The sequence below is a fragment of the Tauraco erythrolophus genome, chromosome 9 (genome assembly GCF_009769465.1).
Source record: "Tauraco erythrolophus isolate bTauEry1 chromosome 9, bTauEry1.pri, whole genome shotgun sequence".
NCBI classification, from domain to species: Eukaryota; Metazoa; Chordata; class Aves; order Musophagiformes; family Musophagidae; genus Tauraco; species Tauraco erythrolophus.
Window position 1 is genome coordinate 7554112 of NC_141473.1, and position 20953 is coordinate 7575064.

Sequence of the window (20953 nt, forward strand, 5' to 3'; positions counted from 1 at the left end):
GCCATCACAGACTGTCCTGGAATATATTTATTGAAGGTAATTCTCTTATTTTGGTAAGATTGTATCAGTAACTGAAACTCATGGTGTAGCTTTAAACCTTGTCTTGTTCCCCAGGCTTCGCTGCTTGAGGCTGAAAATTTTCACAGCACCTGACAACATTTAAAGAGACACTGTGTTATGTAGTTCAGTGAAATCTAAGACCATAAATAACTGGGAAAGTTGCTTTTTCTGTCAGATATCAGCAATATAATTAATTAAGCAATCCACCAGGGTCAGCTTTTGGGAAATAATATTAAAAAGTTATTTACTGTAGTACTACAGAATTTAGAGATGTGCTGGGAGCCTGTTACAAGACACGCAGACTCCTTAAGTAATATTATAATGATGTCTGCTGTAGATAATTTAATCAAAAGATAAGCGGTTTGTTTAAACTTACAAATTGCTGCTGGCATTCTTCTCTTGACCAGGTTTATATATATCAAACAATTCTTTTTCTCAGTGAGTCTCAAACCACAAATACTGTTACTAACATACAAACCCCAGAAAAAGAGTCTGGACTACAAAGAGCCTCATCAAAAATGGTAGCTGACACTTTCCATGTCATAACTGTCCTAAATATACAGCATGAATCTGTCTGCCAGAGCTCTCTCCGTATGTTGTATATGGAGCATGGGCACCGCTGGATGGCGGAAGGACATTGGGGGAAAGGATTGGCAAAAAGGTTAAGGAAAAGAGACAAAGCAGAAAGCAGGGAGAAAATCAGGAAGGGGGAAATACAGAGATGTTCTGAAAAGTAGAAATCAGCAAGTGAGATTGGGCAGTAGAGACAGAGCCAGAGCATCAATGAGCAACCAACCCGCGTCCCTGCATGGCTGTTGAGCGGATATAACAGTTTATAGTATGAATCATAGAATCATAGAATCATAGAATGGTTTGGGTTGGAAGGGACCTCAAAGATCATCTAGTTCCAATCTCCCTGCCATGGCAGGGACACCCTCCACTCCACCAGGTTGCCGAAAGCCTCATCCAGCCTGGCCTTGAATACATCCTCTCTGTCCCATCCCAAGAAACAAGCCTTATTAACAAACCGATGTTGAAGTCAGTAGAAAACTGGTGAATAACTTGAATATGTTGTGGAAGAATCACTTCCTTTGCTTTCATTTGGACGCTAACGATGTTGTGATTGCATTGGGGTAAGCTGGTTTTTTGCTTTCTCAAGCTCTGGACAATCTTAATGATTTTACTATGAATGAGCTCACTCTAGAGGGTTGCATTTCGTGTAGATTTGTAGAAGATTCATCCCTTTTTTCTGACTTTAATACACCAATGTGCAAGTTGTGCTTACTGTACTACTCTGGCCTTTCACCATGACTTTGGTCATACAGTTTCACAATTTATAGTAAAATCCTGAGGCCACAGAGCATATGCAAACATAGTTCAGGCTGAACTGATGCAGACAGAACTAAGAGGCAGATTCGTTTCAAAAATGAGAATAACCTTCCGTGTGCAAACAAAATGATTTGCAGAAAAAAGAACTAACAAACAGTCTTTTAATGAAACATCCAGACAACTTTTGTTTACAAACCAACTTCTTGCTAAAGAAGCTGGCTGAGTATATGCACACACACTGCTGGTAAAATTGGTTTACTACATATGCTAATAGGACACATGTATCGTTACCTAATTCATAAGCTAATAGTTTCAGCCAGGGCAAAAATATTAGAGGAAAACCAGTAGTATTCTGTAGAAGGCTGGTTTTGATATATCCATAAAAATTTTGAATTTATACACTGAGACAAACAACACTTTTTCTCATAAAAAACAACAGCATGTAATTTAAAAGCAACAAATATAAACAGTATCAAATGCCAAACAATTCTTTTGAGATAAAGTAAACGAAATGCCCAAATTATTTCTGTATATTTTTTCTGATCCAGCATGATTGGGATTTTAAAACTGACTCCATGAGAGCAAGATCAAGCTCTGTAGCAACAACGGTATTACAGACTGTATTTTGATCTGGAAGTATAGTCTGAAAACTTTTGTTTTCGCTCTGGTGAGCTCTCCTGCACGAAGTACACTTACAGTTCTTTCAGTGATTCCAGGTTACAAACAACAAATCTAATCTGAAGAGAAACATTTATATGTTTGATATTACAGCTTTATTCAGTCAGACCTCTTAAACCTCTTAATAAAGCAGATACTTGACACATAGTTTTTATTTTATTTTTGTAATAGATGTATGCCCCAAAAGTTTGAAGTGATAAATCTGAACATAGACTAATATTTCTCAGTATTTGCCATATAGTTTGTACGCATTAGTATTGCATAATAAATAGATGGTTTAAATATTTGTTCGTAGAGGTCTTTCCTTGAACTTAAGCATAAGTTATCTAAACAGTTGAAAAAAGATTTATAGTTATGAAGAGGCCTATATGTCAAGCAAAGTTTTATGATATGTTCCATAATAAATTAGCAATAAATGGATACAGGTGACTGTGGAATTTATGGCCTTTAATGTTTTAATGCTTCACTAAAGAAAAACCTATTATTAAGGTCCTAAAGGGTAATACAGGAATACCATCTACAAATTGTCAAATTAAATAGTTGTTGCCAGGTATTTGAACAGTGGAACATTTTGGCTTGACCAGCAGCAGGGGCAGGCAGCAAAGAAAGTAACAGAAAACTAGATCATTTCAGAAGTACAGATGAAGATTTCACCCTGCAAAGCCTACTCAAGCATGTCACCTCCGCTCCAGTCATATGGAAAATGATGGGCCTGATCCTTAACCATCTTGCACTGAAAAATCTGTAACTATCCAGCTAATCTCAGTCTACTCACAGGGCTCTGAACTGCCCATACAGCTAACGGCTGCAGGATTCATCCCAGTTTAATTGCTGGCTAAAAGCTGGTGAGTGAAGCACTTGGCTGAGACCTTTTCACATGTTTCTGTCCACGTGAAAACTATTGCTTGGATTCAGGAAATAACACGCTGTGGGGAAGAAGCAGATTTCACTGTCCTAACACTGTGACCTCAGGTAACACTAGAAAATGCCCTAAAACAGGTTTGGACAAATGCCAAAACCAGACGACGAGCCTACCACAGATACCTGCGAACCGTTTCTGCTAACATCTCTTGAGTGATTAAGACAAAGATATGGATAAAGCTCATGAAAATCTGACCAGAAAAGAAATAAAACCTTTGGGTCAAAACAGGGATAGTATTTGGTGAGGTAGAGGGAGAGAGATTTATCTTTGAAGGGAAATCAGACTTGGCAGTAAGGAGTTAAGATTCCAAAGTCACTTGGCATTGCCTGCTCGCTCCTGGGAAACAGCCCCCCCCCCCCTCCTCCCTCCCACCCCGAGATGTAACAGGCCCAACTGGGTCAAAATTACTTTTTAAGATATCCAAGCCATTAGCACGATGTCTGCACGTTAACACATCAGCACAAAGGTAGGGCAAGGGGGAGGGGGAAAGAGTTATGCCAAAGTGCTCTGCGACTGCCATTGGGGCAGTTCATCTCTAAGAGGAAACACATGTTATCCAACCCTACGCCTAATAGGGTTGGACAGTAATTAAAAAATATCTTTTATTTGGAGAGCTGGGTCTTGAAACTACCAACTCGCACCATTAATCTTTTTGATCTACTGCAAAGATCTGCAGCAAGGGTCAGCGAGCAGGATCTCTGCCGTTCGCAGGGGGACGAGCACACCAACAGGACACCGAACCGTAAACCAGACACAGTTGTTACATACAGTTATCCATGAGCGGTGGTCAGGAAAGGGGTTGTACGGTAACGATTACCTGATCACCTCACCATCTGCTCTCACACCCTGAGCCGCCATTGGTAAATCGCCTGAAAAACTACCACAAGTTTCTCAGAAATCAAATTTAGGTGAGGCAACTGCACAGGGAAACTCGCTGGGTCAAACGAGAAGCAGGAAGAGGGCACAGGGAAAGGTGTCATTGTCCTCAGGCTGCCTCCTTCTGCTCATCAGTGCAGAGCAAAACCTACTGCTGGAGATGTGCTCAGGACATTTGCACTCCCTCATGTGAATGTGTAAAATGAGTTGTCTAAACTTCAAGATTTTCCATGTTAACTGTGCCATAACAGTTAAAGCAGCAACTCTGTCTCACCTGTCCCGTGCTACGCGCTTTCCTCCCAGAATGAACCCTGGTCTGCTCCACCAAAGGGTTACATCAGTCCGATTCGCCCCAGCTGGGGAACCTTCTGGTGTAAAGCACCTCAACATCTTCTATCAGCGAAACTAAATTAGTGAAACTGTAGAGGGGCTACCACTGGTGTAACCAGTGTAACCAGGCAGAGTTTGTGGTCAGGGGAAGATCTATTCGTAACCAAAACAGTCACCAAATAACAGTCCCTTAGCAGAGCGTGGAGGGCAGTGTTTTAGCCAGTCTCTAACGCTATCTCAGAAGATGTCAGTTTAAGCCTTGTTGTCATCATATTAATCTCCAGCACGGCTTCAGTAAAGAGAGAAGCTCTGGACTTCAGATAGCTGGGATAATCATTAATTAACCCATTAGTCTTGCTCACTTCACAGTTCCTTTCCTGTCCATGCTCTACTGTCATGCCACCACTAGATATTTTTCCGTATTTTGACAGGGCTAAGAATCTCTCTTAAGGACTTTTTTTTTTTTTTTTTTTTTTTAGATTTTGGGGTGTTTTCAAAAAGAATTTGATGAACACCTGTGATTTCATCTGGAAGTTGTTTTTATCCTCGTGCTGTGAAGAGCTAACTTCCAGATCACCCTCCCGTCCATATGTCTATCAGATGTGTTCATGTTGTGCTGGGTTGGGCAGGATGGATTTTTTTCACTATGAACTATGAGTTTATCTGACCCTTAGCAATGACTGCTGCAGGTGAGTTGTAAAGCTATTTGCTGTTCTGAAAAATCTCTACAGGTACGACCTCTGTTCCCAAGAGCCTTCTGCTGTGCTCTGGCCAGAGGGCCACCAGCTGCTTCCCCTGGGAAGGCTTCTTTGTCCCCAGAGAGCCTTATCGGCTACAGCAGAGTCCAATATTATAGAAACCCTAAATAAGTGCTATGTTTCCTTGTGCTTGTATTTGTTATTCATCACTTGCCCTACAAATTCTGTATCACTGTAAATGATAGATTATTGTATAAAGATCCCATGATTATTTCTTTGAATTCTTTCTCCCTCAGGACAGAACAAACTGAGATGACTGTGTGAGCAAAAGATTAGTTTAGCTTGAGCCCAGATCTGGCTCTAGGGTATAATATCACCTTTCTGTTGTCTCTGAAGTACTTCCACTCAGGAAATATGGGGGAAAAGATACCCTCAGATAAATTTCTTTTTCTCTTTAGACAACAGAAGTTAGCAGATTTAGGTCTAATCATGATCTCTCTTAGGTAAATAGTGGTTTTATGACTGACTTCAGTCACTATGACAGAGTCTACATACAGAAATACCCTGGAAAAGTCAGTTCACAAAACACTCAACCTCTGGAGACAGGGAAAGTAGAACAACTCTTGTGTAAAGACAGTTGATATCTTCTTCTAAATAAAAAGTTACAAAAAAATGGGACAGATTTCCTGGTTCAGGCCAACATATATTTAATTTACATATTTAGCTAGCACACTAGTGCACTACTACTTTATCACGGGTAAGGTTCTTCATTATAACCAGAGGCTTCTCAAATATGGTTTTCAGGCTATTCTGCCTCTATCTACTATTCCATCATGGTAAATCTTTACACATATTATATGGCTATGTTTCTTGAGATTTCAAATGTATGAATATTTTAATGGCATCTACAGTAGTGTTTAAATGAGCATAAAGAATCAAAATTTATGGATTTCAGATGCTTCCGAGTTTAAAAGCAGACTGAAAAATATGAAAGTGAGGAAGTGATGAGGTATAATGAACTACAATTGCTTTGCATTTGGGATTTTCAAACATGTTGAAACCATTGGAGTCTCTTCTTGCATTCAGGCAGATTTCAAAGAGCTTTAAAGATTCTTTCTTCATATAGATGCTGTGCATTGGGAATGAGTGTGAACCAAATCCCTACTCTGAACGCTTCTGTTCCAGTCTGTGGCTCTGCACCACAACCCCAAATTTTGCAGCTGAGGTCCCTCCCTGGTATGTGCAGGATTGCCAATTCTTGTAACACTTTGTGCAAGGCGCCGTTTTGAGCATTAAAACTGTATCAGTGACCTCTGAGGGCTACAAGTGGGCAGAAGGGATGCTGGACTTCAGCAGCAGCCACCAGACTGCTGCTTGGAGACTGGACTGCAGGGACTGATGGTGTTTGTCAGATGGCAGGTCCTGCAAAATATGATTGCCCTTCTTCCAGAGGAGCATGTACCGAGCTAAACCAGTACACGCTGAGGTCAGTAGAGATACAGGAGGTGCATTACCTTCATGCCCAGGCTGTTGGAACCTGTCTCTCTGTCAGAGAGTAACCAGGACAGGAGGGTAAGGGGAGAAAAGTTTGCTTCCAGACACAAAGGCGAAGTGAGCTGGATGCAAGCAGGAGGTCTTCTCCTGACAGGAGACAACACAGAGCTATGTCCAAGCAAAGAAGAATAAATTAAGATGGGGGTTTTTCTTCTGGGGACAAGACAGGACTACAGAAAATCAGAAGTAGTGAGAAGAGGTTAAGCCTGTCAGAAGAAAGGAGTTGCTTTTTGCGAGACGAGAAGGAAAATGCTGCATTCAGCTCTGGGGCTTACAACATAAGAAGGACATGGAGCTGTTGGAGCGGGTCCAGAGGAGGGCCACAAAGATAATCTGGAGCACCTTGCCTATGAAGACACAAAGGAACAAGGAACTGCTTGAGAGAGTCCAGCACAGGGCCACAAAGATGATTAATGGAGTGGAGCATCTCCCTTATGGGGAAAGGCTGAGGGAACTGGGTCTCTTTAGCTTGGAGAAGAGGAGACTGAGGGGGGACCTCATTAATGTTTATAAATATGTAAAGGGTGACTGTCATGAGGATGGAGCCAGGCTCTTCTCAGTGGCATCCAATGATAGGACAAGGGGAAATGGATATAAGCTGGAACATAGGAGGTTCCGCTTAAACATGAGGAAGAACTTCTTCCCAGTAAGGGTAACAGAACACTGGAACAGGCTGTCCAGAGAGGTTGGGGAGTCTCCTTCTCTGGGTCTTGTGTGATCTGATCTAGGTGGTTCTGCTCCGGCAGGGGGATTGGACTAGATGATCCTTTGAGGTCCCTTCCAATTCCTAACATTCTGTGATTCTGTGAAGACAGGCTGAGAGAATTGGGGTTGTTCAGACCAGAGAAAAAAAGGCTCTGGGGAGACTTTAGAGCAGCCTTCCAGTACCTAAAGGGGCCTACAAGAAAGCTGGAAAGAGACTTTTTACAAGGGCACGTAGTGATAGGACAAGGGGCAATGGCTTTAAACTGAAAAAGGGGAGATTTTGATTAGATCTAAGGAAGAAATTTTTTACATTGAGGGTGGTGAGGCACTAGAACAGGTTGCCCAGAGAAGTTGTGGATGCCCCATCCCTGGAGGTGTTCAAGGCCAGGTTGGATGAGGCTTTGGGCAACCTGGTGTAGTGGAGGATTTCCCTGCCCACGGCAGGGGGGTTGGAACTAGAGGTTCCTTCCAACCCAAACCATTCTACGATTCTATGATACTATGCTGAGATATAGCACTGTTTGAAAGAGTTGCTGTGCCATACCATACCGATGAAAAAAGAAACAAAAGAAAAAGAAGTATATTTTTAGATATATGTCATATGATTTTAGACATTTCAGGAATTACTGTAGAATCTGCACAGAAAAAAAAAAAAAGGCCAATGATGCTGAAAAAAGGAAAAACAAAACAGGACAGAGAAGTGAATGAGTCAGCCTCAAGATCTATGATGCTGGTGATACTTTCCACTTGCCCAGTAGAGGCTTCCTAAAAACTAGAGCATCTTCTGGTGCTGAAAGAGAAACAGGTAAGGAAAGCACCAGTAGCTACAACTGTATCTCGATAAAACTTAGAGGTACGCTTGCACATGCAGCTTCCCTAGGGAGAAACGGTCTGGGAGGTCTGGGTTACTGTCAGACTTCCTGGGTTAATTTATTTATAGTCTATTTTTTCATGGTAGATATTTCAAGGTTGGTGATAATGGAGCTTTTTTTTCTTCTCCTCTCCTGAAGGTATGCAGGAAGCTGAGTTTTGTATCCAAATACGTGTCTCATTCGATCTCAGCTTAATGGCTACTTTCCCAAATACACCATTGCCTACCCTCAGCATCGTTTCTGCTGTGATTTATATTACAGCCAAGTTCAGAGCCATTTCTCTTTTTTTTTGCCTTCTCTGACAATATCTCCTTGTCTTTTTTTTTTTTTTCTTGTTTATTTCAACTCAAGAGGAACTCACTGGGGAAAGAAAAAAAAAGTGGAAGTTATGCTAATGAAATTCTGTGTTTTCCTTTTAAAGATATAAGCATAATCTTTTGCTAACATGCTTATTGCAAATTCAAGCATGCAGGATCAAAATTCGAAATTATTCTCACTCTCAAAAATAAAACAAATACGTAAAAATCTCTAGAACACAAATCTAAATCACTGCAGAGAACACCACACGTTGAATCAATAGTCAAGTACAAATATAAACCTGAAATTCCACCACTAAAGATGCTGCATGGTGAATCTAGCCGAAGATTTTGTTTGTAGATGTATTTTATCAAACATCCCCGCCCTGGGACTGGGAGAATGGATGGACAGCAGAGAGTCATCTCTCCAGGAACTAAACCGACTGCAACTTGTCTGGAGTTGGATGTCTGTTTCTGGTTTTATTTCTACAAGGCTGAAGTTAAACTATATATTCTTGCCCTCTGTCATTTGACAGAAGAATGTACTCAGACCCCTAACATTTGCACTGCCTGCCTTGCTGCCATCGTTAAGAGAACCTACTGCCTTGTAAAAATGTAACTACACGTGTTTCATAAAAATCGATATAAAAATAACAACAGTGGGGTACTTACATCTTTCTGGAACAATTGAATTCTGAAACAAGCATCTCTGGTTCTTCCTCCTGCAAATGGATCAAATTACATTTCACTAGGTAATAAAATGTGGTACACTCGCCTGCCCAATCTGTTTTCATCTTGTCTTGTACAAAGTCTTGGATATATTTACTCATTATTCAACCTAATGGGTCTGCGTTTGGCATGTATTGAACGTTAGCACTCTCCTTGGAAGTTGCAGAGGTTAACTGCTCCTAACAGTCTCTTTCCTTCCTTTCTGGGCATGTTTTCACCATGAATAATAGGAACAACAGAACTGAATGTCGTAATACCTTAGAATGAAGGTGCCAGTACAAACCACAATTATGAAGTAATGGTAGCATTTTCTTCTGTCCTAATCTCTGATCATCCCAATGGAACCTGGTCCATACCTGGAAATATTTTGAAACGTACCAGGGAAGGAACCCACTCCTGCTGAAATGCTTGCAGAATTGAAAGCCCACATTACAATGCATTATTTTAATTCTTTATTCATTTCACTGGTAGCATTTGTGTGATTGTGGCTATGCATGAGCAAAAAAGCTGTTGGAAGCTGAACCCGAGATGTTACACCATTCACTCTACTATCCTTTCAGTGGAGGAAAAAAAATCTTTCTAAATACAAATGACCTAATTTAATGTTAATTATGAGCTAAATCATAGTCATTGTAGTCCTGTAAGAGGTCCCGGTGCAGCCAGTTAAAACCAAAATTGATTTTGAAAACAGAAGCTTGAAAAATATTTTTATATAATTCATAGGCTCTACAGCAAGGAATGACACAAATTGCTAATTGCACACAGAAATTAATAAACTCTTGATACAGTTGAAATGTTTTCTTTGCTCTTGTTTTGCACTATAATATTTTTCTAGTCCCTGCACTCAAAGTAGATACATCACATTTTGATGTGGTTCGGCTCTTTTCAAGGTGTGAAATTGGTAAGAACCAACACCAAAGGAAAAAAATTCTTTTAATACTGTGCTGTGCCACTTGAAGCAGTATTACCCTTTGGCTTCGAGCCAGCAAACTCCAGTGAGAACTATTTTATAGCACATGACTACAATAAAAGATATTTAAACATGGCCTAACAATGGATTAAACTAGTAAGACATAGTTTGTGTTAGATCCCAAGGATGAATATCAAAAATAGAGGCAATAGTTTTGAAACAACAGCCAGCAGTGAAAAGTTTACTTCTAATATAAACCAGACAGTCCCCAAAATAATTTGTGGTTTATTTAATTCTTACTGTTCATCTTGTGTTCTTTTGAGTAAGCTAAAGTAAGACACCCGCCTGAAAACACCAGCTGGTTTAGATTTTGATTCTGGATCTCTAGTGAGCTAAAAAACTGTAATCTGCATCTGCAGGGGTGGGGAGTCATTTCTGTAAACACGAAAAATAAGGATTTGCCGGGGGGAAGGGCAGCTTGTGGGAAGGTGCATTTTGGGAGAAGAGAAAAAAAACAACCTCGCTAATATATTATAATAAATTACTGTTTTGCCATTATCTGGTTATATTTGCACAAACATCAGTTGCATGTGAGCCCTGAAAAAGAATGTCTCATTGCCTTTAATATGCACTGCAGCGTGCACCCATACAAAATCATTACTGTAACAAAACCAGCTGCGTGTAATAGAAAGCAAATGATTTACAATGTTACTATAAGAAACTACTTTATTTCACATTATCATAAAAAGAACAGCACTGAAAATTTGCATGACAAACACAAGAATCCAGGAAATTCCAAATCTAATTCATTTCTAGGTTTTAATAGGTATTAACTTACGGAGGTGAATTGTTAAGAACATTTCTTGAAGAATATTTCCAGAGAGTTTAGCTGCAATATTGAAACTCGTATTCAATGAAATGCAAACTAGTCCAGTAGATGAAGAAAATGCATAAGCCTTAAATAGTTCGGGTTCAGTGACGGACCTAAAAAAGCATTTATTTCCATCACCATGCTACGGCTGAAGGTTTGGGTCTATCAAGGATCTCTCTCTTAAATCATTGGGACTTCACTCCTCTGAACAAAGACCACTGGATTAGGTGCTGTTCTTAAAATTTCAGTTGTGTTATCAACCTGCACAATTACAGTTTTGAATTATTGTGAAATGATAACCAATAAACATAAGCAGTTCCAAACCCATGTTCTGTCCAGCCATACGGAATAGTTGGGTTACTCAAGTGATTCAGCAGATTGCGAAGCATCGACTCCCCTGAGTAAGGATGCAGAACTCCATCTCACACAAGTCATGAAACTCATTTCTGTTGCATGGCAGAAGGTAAGTCTATTTTATGCAACTATCGGAGGAGATAACAGCTGTTACCAAAAAGGTGGCAGGCACGTAAAACAAAAACTAAAGTCTTGAACAAATGAAGCTTTATAAGACCCAGGCAGGACTCAAACAAACGTTCAATGAAAGTCACTTTTATGGCTTTACTTTGGTTTATCGCAAGGCAGTAATAAATGTGTCTCATTAAAAGCCAGTAAAAGAACACCACCTACACCACCAATTGCTGTAACTGCAGATAGAGCAGATCTGGAATAGTTACCTAAAGACCCTCATTTCCTAGCATTTAATGCTTCCCTGTCCATATAAACTAGACTTCTATGGATTTAAAGACTGTTGGATGCTAAAAGCAGCAGCTGTTGCTGGGAAAACGACACTTTGAAAGCCCCGTTTCTTTCTCAAGGTGAAGTTAGAGGGAGGTTGAATGAATGTGGAGCTCTCCTTGGGTAAAAAAATTGCCTGAGGTGAACACGTCAACGGAAAGACAAGCGATTCCCCCATTCTGGCTAGAGTGTAAGTGTTTTGCCTCCGCTTTATTGCTCAGCGGGTCAAATTCATTCCTGGTGAAATGGCAGTTCCCATGGCGGAGCCGCAAGAAAATTCTGAAACCTTCTGGCACCTGTCAAGAAAGGGGGCTGTGAAAGCGGGGGGAGGAACTGGCATGTAGAAGCTGGGATTAAGGGTGGGAGCCACCACATAAAAGGTTATTCTTGTTCTAGTTGTTAGAACTTTTTTATTGCGTAGAATTTACATACATGCTTATTAAGTGGTTTAAAAAAGAAGCCTGACAGATATTAAACAGCATGCCACACTCTTTATGCTGCTGCCATACAGATGTGTCCAAAGCATAAACAGACTTACAGCCAGCACTCGGTTCCTCTATGGGAGAGTATCTCTGTAGTAAATTTCTCCAAGCTTTTCAGGACAATTAACTTGAGAATTGGAAACTGTTTTTTCCCCTAGATTTGATCCTTTGCTTGATCTCTCAGTGCTTTCCAATTATGCAGGGAAAATATATAGCAAGTGTTTTAATACCCCAGATTGAATTTCCTAAACCTAAGCTAGCAGCAGAATTACTGGGCCAGGGATTCTGGCACAAGAAGTACAGCTGTGTGTGAGCTGGTGGGAAAACTACTGGAATATCATGACTACTCTTGGTGTTCACACTTCAAAGAACCCATGGAAAATTGAAAATAGATCAGAAAAGAATGATTTCAAGATCTGGAATATCTGCCTTGTCGGGATAGATGTATGCAGGCTAATCTGTTTACTTTATCAAAAGAAAGGTTAAGAGTCTTGATCGTGATATATTAATACCTACATGTGGAGAAGATTTGTAAAGGCTGTGTAATTTAGCATATAAAAATGAATCAAGACCTAGGAGCTGAAAATGGTCAAATTCTGAGTATGGATAAAGCAGACAGGATTAACAGTGAGGTTAATTAGTCATCAGGAAAATTTCTACAAAAGGATCGTGCGCTCTTCAGCCCAGAAGCTTTTCAGTCAAGACTGGATGGCTCTTTGACACAAGGAGACCTGTGCACTGGGCTGGGTGCAAGATTCCCAGCTGTGGCATTCTGGCCAAGGAAAATTTGTCAGTCTTGATCCCTATAATCAAAGATGTGCCAGGGCAGGTCAACCTTATTCAGTTGAACCAGCTGGCAAAATCAACGGCAGTATATGAACCACAGTAAACCCTACATGCTGAATGGTTCCCTCTTCACAGGATCGCTAGTGCTTTAGGAAGCCCTGTCACCTGTGCTTGGCTTGGTGTGCAGCTCCTTCTTTCCTTCCTGATAGCCTCCATGCCTGGAGTTTTCTGTATAAATATAAAACTGGAGTCAGGTAATCTGCTTTGTCTAATCCCATTGGTGTCACGCACAACCCAACTGCTCTAAACTTTCTCCTACCTCTCTACCTTTTGTCTCTCATGAACTCCTAAATCTCAGGCTTGCCACTGGATAGAAAAGTCTGGGAAAATGTCTTCTCTGGGAACATATGCTGGATACTCAAATGCTGAAGTGAACCTCTGTTTCTGTGATTTAAGTCATTTCAGGGATGAGCCTGGAAAGAGGTATCTTGGCTGGGGTGATATTTAAGCTAGTACTTAAAATTGCCTGTGAATTTTGCTGAGTAAGGTTATTTGCACAGTAATGTCAGTCTTCTCCCCCTTTAGTCAGCATTATTGTGCCGCTCAAACCCAGCAATGGTGCAATTATTAGTGCTTTACTTAAAAATTTCCATGCCCTCTTGATATTGTCACTACAGATGGAAGGACACAGGTAGCGGCAGGACACTGTACAAAAAGATCCTGAGATAAACTAATTAGCTAGAACGTCTGATTGCCAAAGTGGAGCAAAATATATAGATATTGATATAAATATATATATATAATATAGAGATATAAAATATATTGCCAAATATATAGACTTTCCTATCACCGTAAATGAAGGTGGACATGCTGTTGCAATAGTATAGGGGAGAGAAAAAGTGAGATTGAGTGGCAGCAAAAAAAACAAAGGAGAAGCTGAAGGAAAACAAAATATGGAGATGATTTAAAACCACTCATGAGACCTGTGCCTGCTAATGTATTTTTTTCAAATGATTACGACTTACATAAAATACATTCAGACATCTTCTCCTCATTAGAAATACTGAGTTGAAAAAGATATAACCAGTATCTCAGTGTGTTCCTCTTACATGAGCTTTTGAACCACAGCTACGAAGTCGCTTCCAACATTGGTATGCCTTAACATCATATGCTGCTGGATGACAAGACGTCTGTGCTCTTACATGGACAATCATATTTACTCCACCACCAGTGAGAGTGTTTCTAGAGAACCATTTCTGCTGTGTTAGCATGGTTTCTATTTTTCTATGGACACTGGTATGCTCCATCTTTGATTTCATATTTTTCCAGTAGATGGGAGTTTCAAACGAGCTGCTACAGAGAGCTTTTACTGTTATTCACCACTTTTTCACAGTTAGATAGACAATGCTGTCAAACATCAATGGAAAAAGTGGGAGCACCATTGGCTTAAGCCATAAAGATACAGAGCAAACCCTAAGGTAATGACCAAAGTAAGAAAACAAATCACTTTTGCTAACAGGTCCATTCACAGTGGTGGGTGAAGAAGCTCAGAGGGTCACATCTGTATCCTAACGCTGTCAGTACTGACTTTTTGAGCAAGGCTCAATCAGAGAGCACTCCAGTGGCACACTTCCACAGCAATTCTTCTTTTAGAAGCAAAGACAAAGGAGCATGAAGAGCAAAACTATATATCCAACAAGAGATTGTAACACCAGGTAACTTACCATTTTTATCTACTCAGATTCCCAAAAGAACTAAATCTGACTGCATCGCTTTGCTTTCATGTGCAGGTAGGTTTTCTGAGCACAACTCTCAGACGACAGTGGACAAGCTGACAGAAGAAACTCAGTAGATTTCTAGTGCAGGGGAAAGGGCTCCAGAGCTGCAAATAATAATCGGAGACTAAATTCTAAATTCTGTCACACTAGAGAAAATTCAAAGTAATTACCCCACTGACTTCAGTGGAGTGATCCTAGATTTATCTCACTGTAAATGACAGCAAAAATTGGACCCAATATAGAAATAATTTATCTAAGGCCCTAAGTATAGTTGCACAATTCAATCTGTAAATAATGCCACTAATGCACATATGGCTAATTTACATCCAGACTATGAGAACATACCCAGTGCTGATTTCCAGGACGCTTGTAGGACTAGGCAGTGCCAAAATAAATTTGCAGTATTCCCATGGCCCTTGCAATCCTTCAAACTTTTGCTGTTGGGAAGAAGATGCACTACAGATATTTTGGAAAAGTGAAATTTTATCTGTTACACGACTAGGTTTTGGATATTTCTTACAAAAAAAAAAGGCATAGATGGCTGTCAAGCAGCACTCCACATCTACTTGCATGAGTTCTGCAAGCCCTTTCCTCTCAGTAAGTTGTTTTTATCTAATTTGCCTCTTACTGGGAGCAGAATTTTAGGAGCAGCTTGAGTTTTCTAAGAATAAACCATGCTTCAAAGAAAGGATGGTTGTAAGTACCATTGGAGAAGAGTGCTTGGAGTACATACATTTAATGCACATAAAACTTAACTACAGCAATTTCATTTAGATTCCTTCTCTAATCACATATTTATATTAAGACCTTGCTGAAGCCAAATTGAAATTTATACTGCTAGGAGGCAAAGACGATATAAAATCTGAATTATTCATCAACTCAGCAAGAGAAAAAAATTCTCCCAAAATACCAAATATTGTTCTGGGCTTTATACCAGCTCTGCAATGTGGGGTGAAGAGTTAGAAAATCCATGTCTTGATTTACCAGGGCTTGAAAGGAGACACGTTAAGTCTAAGTCTAACAAATACATCTATCCTCCTTCCTTCCTTTATAAAATATGTTACGTTATTTTATTTTAACTTTTTTTCTTTTAATGGTATCATCAGGGAAGAAGGGTTCTCCTGTTACCAACACGCAGGAGGTGTTGAGACCCTGCAGTTAACTGCAGATTAATCACGGCTGACTCCGTGCTGCAGGTGGATTCCATTAGACCCTCCAACAACAGAAGAGACATGGGGTAGGCCTTTGATAAGAGAAAATCCCTGGGAAGAAATTTTGGGGGCAGCTAAGCCTGGGAAAAAGTCTTGAGAATAAGCAGGAAGTTTAAATGTTTTGTTTTAGTTAAGAAGACCAAACTTCAGGGAGGACTTTTCACTCCTTTCAAGGAGCACACTATGGTTGGAGGTGGGTAGGTACTTTACCAGCTTGCTGCAACTGCTTAGTACACAAAGCAATGATAGAAGTATAACCATTTAATTTTCTTGCAAATAATTCCCTTTTGTCTGCTCTCATATGGCAGCCTACTGATGTTGAATGTGTGGGTCCTGTAAAGCGTTTTGAAGTCCTAGGGAGGAAAAAGAAGTAGAGAAGTTCAGAACTTCCATTATTAAGAACTTTTTTTAGGACATAATTTTCTGGTATTTGCTGAGATTTTCCTTAAGAGAGTTGATAACCTTGGATAATTTCTGAGGTAATGGTCTCTGGGATCCTTGGAGACCTATAAAGAGAGAGTAAATGCATGAGTTATTTAAACCCAGGAAAAATACCTCTGAAGAAACCTCATACTCAGACAATGATAAAAGTCTTTTTTTTTATTTTTCCCCCTTCTAGTTCATTAGGAAACCAGAAAGAAGGTCATAATTTTCAAGTTGTTTGTTTCTATTGCTAATGTTTCTTAGGTTCTGTCAAGCATGGAAAAGATTATTCTCTGCAGAGATGGCAAAATTATCCTTGAGTCTCCTTATATTATTTATGTCCATTTTCAGTGCATAAGAGTCATTTGTGACCTTCAAGCATCGGACATGTACTGAAAACAAGAAAAGAACATGCATATTTAAGTCTGAAAATAGACATCATATAACCAATTTTCATTTCTAATGTAACTCTTTAGTTTGAGCTTCTATGATTTCTGAACGGGTACTTCTCTCTAGGTCAGTGTTAGGAGAGCCAATGGCAAATCCGGGTTTAGCCCACGGCTACTTCGGGTTAGAAGTGCTCAAGGAGTTTGCATGATGGGGATGCTGTGACAGAGGAGCAATGTGGTTTGCCTGCTTACGATTTGTGCAAAAGCTGCTGAGAACTAGGCGTCCTCATGTCTTTGAAAGACTGAACTGCAACCTAACCCAGACATCTGACTAATGTCTTGAAGCACAGGCAGTTTGGGTCAAATCTCGATGACTGGCAACTTTAATTACAGCATTTGATGACTTCTTTAGAGCATTTAAGCCTCTTAGAACTTGACAATGGATGACAGTATTGAAAGGCTGTGAAACAAGTTCAGCTAAAAATGAACAAAAACGGTGATGCTTCCTGCACTCTTAGTGGTACCTGGTATTTATTTGAAGCCTGATTTTTTCACAACGTTTGAGTGTATTGGTGACTCCAGGTTTCTAGTTGAAAAGAACCAGATTTCTATCAAAACAATGGACAATCCCATGGGCATGTGGCTGATTTCAAGCCCCCACTCTCCTCTTTAGAGACATATTTCCTTAGCTATTTTTTGTATGATCCTGTTTATCACTGTGGTGCAAGAAAGCCAGCCAAGAACGAGGCAGAGGAGGCACAAATTGCATCCTGAGCAGAGGGGAAGATAAACCCACGCCTGTATAGAAAGAATAACAGCACAGAAGCGATGAGAGTGGCAGTACCCAAGAGCTCAGTACCAGTAAGGTGTGTGTAGGCTGTGCGTCACAAGCTGTCAGAGAGGATTCAGCCCTAGTGTTGAGGCCAAAGACGGCTGGAGGATGAGGTCGTACTTCTCAGGAGACGTTCTGTAAGAATGAATGCGAAAGGTAAAAGAGCACACAGAGCAGGATGGTGCCTAACTAATTCAGCCTCAGAAAACCATGAACTCTTGGGGATGCAAAATTTGGGTTCAAGGCAGAAATGTGATGAACAATGATCTAGCTTTTAATATTTACATCAAAATACTTCCAGCTTAATGAATTCTTCTCAAACCAAGAGAGCAGACAAAAACAGTAGCTTGAGAAAAACTTTCCAATTCCAGTGGTGGGTTTGAGCTCAGCTATTTGACTTCTGCAACCGATTAATTCTAGTGAATTCCTGAAGAAGTCACTAATTGAAAAAATATCGAGAGCTAAGATAAAGTTAACAGACAACAACATTCATCCTCAAAATTTGCATAGGCTCTCCAGAAAATGTGCAATCTGGACAGTCGCAACAGCTACTGAAAGTTAAAGTCAGCTCAGCAGAAAGCAGAAGCTCGTTACATGTCTAGACAAAACCAGCCTGTGTCTCACAACTACATGATGTTCAAAGCAAACACATCGCCCAAGATCTGCCAACAAAGAATTATTCAGCAAATAGTCTCAAAGAAGAGATAGCATTTTCATACAAAAAATAACAAAATGCTTCCTACTTCATAAACAGAAATCAGGGAGAAATTAAATCACCAAATTATCTGCTACAGTTTACCACTGTAAGCACAACTGCTCTGATCCTCTTTAGCAAGTACGCAACTGCAAATGAGAAGCAGAAGATGGAATTGTCTCAGCAGCACAGGCAAAAAGATTTTCTTGCTTTTTTTTTTTGCAAGGGCAGCCAGAATATCAAGCCTGATGTTTAATCAGATGTACCATTGGCTCAGGAGGGAGAACGGAGAGGGTATTTCAAATTACTGAAATTGAAAAAAATCCACCGTCATTCTTGGAATTCCCTCTTTAAAAAACAATGTAGATCTCCTGGGCCAGAAATGCCTGGAAGAATGCGTAATAGAGATAGATGGCACACATGAGGATTCAGGTTCCATATTAAATACACCGTGGATATCCACTGTTTTGTGATAAACAATCATTTTTTTAAACTCTTTCTCATCGCTCTATTATTTTCTGTCCAAGTCCACTTCACCCTGAGGTGAATTCTATCACGAATTGTCTAGTCCTTGGTTTTGCTTCTTTTAGAGGATTTTGAGTCAAAAATGCTACGTTTGGAGCTTGCACTCAAAAGTTGCTCCCTTGAGTGCTACATCGTGGTAAAAAGGATTTCTCTCTGAGGATGGTAGCTCCTGTATTGTTCTCTGCCTTGTCCCTTTTCCCTGTCCTCCCATCACCTGTGTAGAGCTGGAGAAAGACAGCTGAGAAAAGTAAGTCCAGAAATCTTGCTGCTGAAGAAAAAGCCATCAAAGCTTGAACACCTGGCCTCAGAAAACTGTTTCTACACTTCTGATTTGCATTGTCTGTACAATGCTCCAGTGCCCTCTCTCCTTGTAGATAACGTCCTCTCTTCTCTCACGTTGGATATTCTCTGATTTAGATATTCCTTCCTAAATAAACCACTCACAATAAACTTCTGGGATTAAGCTGCATTTTGATGACGTGTGCTAGCTAGAAGAAGAAATATGGTGACCTTGATACATAAAAAGCCATTAAGTCCTCTTCACAGAGAAAACATGAATTACAGATCTTGCCAAAACCCAATCTAAGAAAAATTCTGCCTTTACCCAGGAGACATTTGAGTTTTAATTATCTCTTTCAGAGTCCCTAGACTTTCCTTCTCTTGTGTCTATTTTTGTCTGCTTATTCTAATCAGCGAAGAGACAGTGAAAACAGATTTTGTCCATCACTTCTGTCAGCTTCACGGTCTCCTTCCCCACGTGAACTGTTGTTTGGTTAGTGCTCACTTCAAATTCAGGCAGAAAAAATGGTTTCTCAAAGATTAGTCATCCTCATTAGCATTCCCACTGTACCGCTAAGGCAAAGTATTTAATATTAATGACCATTTATATTCCCACACTGTTTGTCCTGCATCCACAGTGCTTGGTCGCAACATGGGGAGGAAAAGCAAAAGCAAAGGAACAGTACGGTCTCGTAACCAAAGTGGTGCATAGAAAACAAAATGGATTTTCTAATATAATATTCACTAAATCATGGGGAGTTATGAGCAAAACCTATAGCGCACAGCCACTGAGCGGTGGCGGTGGTTTAGTAAGCGGGAATCCGAGTCGGTTTTGGATTAATGCTCTAACACAGTGCCAGGGGACACTGTGTTGCTGGAGATATCATTATTTCTCCGAGATGTTTTGTCATTTATATCGCACGTTACATTCAAGAAGCTGACAATGTCCCTATTCCAAAGAGAACGAAATCAAAAGGCCGGATTGCGACTTGACCCTAGAGGAGTGTAAGAGGGAATAAAAAATATCTGGTGCATCTTTGAGCAGAATTCACTTCAAGCACAGGGGTGGAGGAGTTGAGAGGGCATCTCCCCAGTGCCTGCTCCACCAGCTGAGCAGAGAGGAGAGTCATGAGAAAGGGAGAAAGGCTCCACTCTCCTCTTCTCACATGCCAGGTTGCACAAAAGGAGTAGAGGACTAATAATCTGCTTATTTTTGAAAGCCCAGAAGGCAGATTGGGTATTGTATTGATATATTGTATGCGGAGGTACAAAAGTTCTTCCACCTTCTCCTGTTCAGCTGCTTGCATATGTATTCCCATCAGACTCCATTTAGAGAGAGTCAATAATAAGAAATGATAGAATACCAATAAAAGAGAAGGAAAAAGCACAAATCCTGCCTGTTATAAGAACCATAAAACTTTTCCTAAAACACAGCATGCAAGACATGATGTTCGATTTAAATTTCTGATTAAATAAATACATTCTGCCTACCTAAAATCCATTTCTTGTTTTGATTTGACGAGCGCATCATGCTCGGTTTCAATTTAGTGCAATATTCTATTAAAACAGAATTTGTATGTGGTAAAATTCATTTAAGAAATAATGTGATGTACATATGTCTCTCTGGTTTCCGACAAGAACCCCGTGGCTTTCCCCCATGGCCTCAGTCTCCTGCAGAACACTGTCACCATAATCCTTCCTGGCTCTTCCAGCCTGAAATGCTGCTACTCTTTCCCCAAGCACAGCAGTTCACCCTGGGAGCTTTGTTGACAACTCATGGTGAAACAGTTGGGAAAGATGCCTGAGGATGTGGGACACTGGAAGCTGGAAAGGAGGGGAAGGGATTTCCAGGTGAGGGGGACAGCTATTAATCCCAACCAGTGGATGTGCAGCCTTAATTTGACCAGTAGTATCTCACCAATACAAACC